This window comes from Kryptolebias marmoratus, linkage group LG4 (genome assembly GCF_001649575.2).
Source record: "Kryptolebias marmoratus isolate JLee-2015 linkage group LG4, ASM164957v2, whole genome shotgun sequence".
In the NCBI taxonomy this organism is placed as follows: Eukaryota; Metazoa; Chordata; class Actinopteri; order Cyprinodontiformes; family Rivulidae; genus Kryptolebias; species Kryptolebias marmoratus.
In genome coordinates this window covers 30,574,279-30,577,387 of record NC_051433.1, presented here as the reverse complement: position 1 = coordinate 30,577,387, position 3,109 = coordinate 30,574,279, and the positions used below count along the sequence as shown (strand labels likewise).

At 41.9% G+C, this 3,109-nt stretch overlaps 1 long non-coding RNA gene across 1 annotated transcript; it reads left to right on the top strand.

Annotated features, from left to right (window-relative positions):
* Positions 1-247: 247 nt before the first annotated feature.
* Positions 248-2,481, top strand: LOC112451242. Its single transcript, XR_003040025.2, has 4 exons — positions 248-684; positions 1,772-1,866; positions 2,030-2,090; positions 2,167-2,481. It is a non-coding gene; the product is annotated as an uncharacterized LOC112451242 (long non-coding RNA).
* The last annotated feature ends 628 nt before the right edge of the window (positions 2,482-3,109 follow it).

The window sequence follows — 3,109 nt, the reverse complement described above, 5'->3', positions numbered from 1 at the left end:
GTTTGGGAGAGCCAGATGGTGTGGCGCCTGGCGTCTGACCTTCGTGTGTCACGTAGGCAGTTTTACACATAAACACAAGGGCTGATAACATTAAAAACCCTAACAGATGGGATTAAAGTTTTGCTGCAATGTGCCATTCAGTACCTATACAAATGGTGCTCCTGTCACAGTTCACTGCTCCTGTCACGCCTCTTTGCTCACAGTCCACAGTCCCGGTGTTTTTCCACAGCCTCATGCCACGCCCCCGTTTCCATGCCACCGTAATCACAGCTATTAGGTCCACCTGCCACAGCCAGTATTTAAGCTCACAGCCCACAGTCACACATTGCCAGATTATTGAAAGGTTCACCCCAAGTAAATGTCCAGCGTTCATCCACAGCCCTTGTCTTCCTTGATCACGGACCATTGCCTGCTTCTCGACCATCCCCTCATGCCTGCTCCTTGTCGGACTTTGTCTCGGACTCAGCCTACTGGTAACGGACCTCGCTTCCCCCTTTTGGATTTTGCCTTGTGGATTGCCCTCCTCTGGTTTTGGCTGCTCTCTACTGAACACCCAGCTCTGACCTCTCGCCTGATTCCTGACTACCCCTCCACCAAAGGACTTGGTAAAACCCCACTATCATCCTCCGATAGACCTACCTCATCCAGGGTCACCTCCTGTCCTCTCAGAGGATAGAGTCCAGGGTAATAATCCTTCCATTAGCATTTTAGCTACAATAAACATCTTAAACTTCTGCAAAATCTGAATCCTTCACAGCCAAGCTTTGTCAGCGAGAGCCTGGTTCACATTGACAGCAGTGTGTAAATTGGACCTATTCGGTGAGAGTTGGAATGCCCCCAATTCTGTTAATAACGTGTTTGGACAGAATTTCTCCATGCAGCCAGGGGGCACAAGTGGTCTAATTGGTGCCCTGAAGATTCAGTCAGTTGTTTGCAAATTTTGTGGTCCTGTTGGCATCATCGTGCTGTGATCTCCAGCTCTCGCTGGAGCGCTCTGCAGCTGGGATAAATATCAGCACCTCCAAATCTGAGACCATGGTCCTCAGTCAGAAAAGGGTGGACTGCTCTCTCTGGGCTGGGAGTGAGGTGCTGCCTTAAGGGGAAGAGTTTAAGTATCTTGAGGTTTTGTTCACGAGTGATGGAAGAATGGAGTGCAAGATCAACAGACAGATCGTTACTGCAGTATAGGGGCAATAAAAGTTTCTGTTTTAGTACAAGATTTGAATGTGGATTTTTTTTTAAAGTATTTACAGTAGAACTAGTTGCTATTTTAATGGCAATGAAGGTAACAGAACAAATTGCAGCCTGCAAAGTGCTGGTGTGTAGTGACTGCATCAGCAATTAATAGTGTTAGGAATGGTTTATTTTGAATTTAACAAGATATAATATACGAAATAGTTTATAATAAGATAAATGAACGGAAGGGGTGTTGAAGTAACACTGACGTGGGGTTAGCTCATGTAGGAATTCTGAATAATGAGAAGGTGCATTCATTGGCAAAGATGTGGATGTACAAATTAATCTTTCTAAAGATGAAGGGAAAGGTTTTATTTAGAAGGGAATACTTTCAAAGTAGCAAAGGTCACTATGAACAGGGGAATAAAGAAGGCACTTATTTTCTTTAATGAACGAGGTATACAGTAATGGTTCTAATCAAGGTAGTGAATGAAAAATAACAAGTCTGCAAAAGAATAAGAATTACAATACTGTGCAGTATTTAAACATTCAAATGTAAACAGACAGAAACAATACATGTTTTAATGTTCTGCAGGAAGAGAGGATAGTAAAAGCTGTTAAACAACTAGAAGAGGAGACAAGTGGCTGTTGGCAGTGAAGTAGGCAGCAGTCTTTCATGGTTGGAAAACAGTAAGTATACACTCCTTTTATTTCACACTGCGTCACATGCAAATTCTGAAGATCTTACTGAATAAATTTGTGGCACTGAATTTTTACTTAAGCTTTTTATAAGTTTGGTGTGAGTCAGTTGTGACTGAATGTAATTATTTTGATATGAATATTATTTTATCAGTTTGGACCAGGTCAGTCTGCATGGAAATGGAGCAGCAGCCATCATGGACAGCTATACATAAGTTAGTTTATAAAAAAGTGTGCTGTATTTGACCTCAGTTCTGTTGTTTGAACAAAATACTGTTTGATATCTTCCAGATAGCTAATGTGAAAAGCTAACACGAGGCTTGGACCTGGAGCTTGAAACGCTACAGGTCAGAGAACCGATGGCAGCTGTCCTTTTGTCTTGGAATCTTGTCGGAACGTGATTCTGTCTGGTGGCCAATATGTTATGAAATATATTTTATAACATACAATGCATGCAAATTCTGCTTCCCAGCTAACCTAAAGAGAGACCTTGTCTCAATCACAAAAACAAACACTGACTGCTGTTACACTAAGAAGGAAGTTGCTTTGGGTCATATATTCAATAAAGAAGACTCCAGAGTGTCTCCAAAATGCAGCTTTACTACTAAACAACCAAAAAGCAATAAACAACCAGTAAACAAACAGACAAACAAGCTTGTGGGTTTTTGTAAGAAGCAGCAGTTACAACCTTTTACCAGCAGAGAGCCTCTGAGGACCAAAGCGAAAACAAAGCAGCAGCTCTACGGTTCACGGTTTCTCAGAAATAGTATGCTCCAACCCTGCTCATAAAATGCAGAAAAAGAAAAACTTTAAATTCAATTCAGTCTATTTATATAGAAAAATCGTCTCAGGGCACTGTACAAAAACATTCACATGCATTAAAAAAAGCCAATTAGTAAAAGTTATCTATCCAAGGAAGCCAACAGATTGCGTTGAATCTTCACTTTGTTGCAGTCTCCCATCCTGAGCAGCACATTGGCAACAGTGGAAAGAAAAAACTCTCTTTGAACAGGAAGAAACCTCCATCAGAACCATCTGCTTCGACCGGCTGGGGTTAAAGAGGACGGGAAAGAGACACAGACAAACACAGAATGACTGGTCCAGGTGTTCTACTGGAAGAAAGACGAAGAAAATCATGTTAATGATGGAAATAATTGCAGTCAAGCAGGTAAAGACAGCAGCAGAGAGAGGAAATATGGTCAGTTTGTCCTCCAGCAGTCTGAGCCTATAGCAG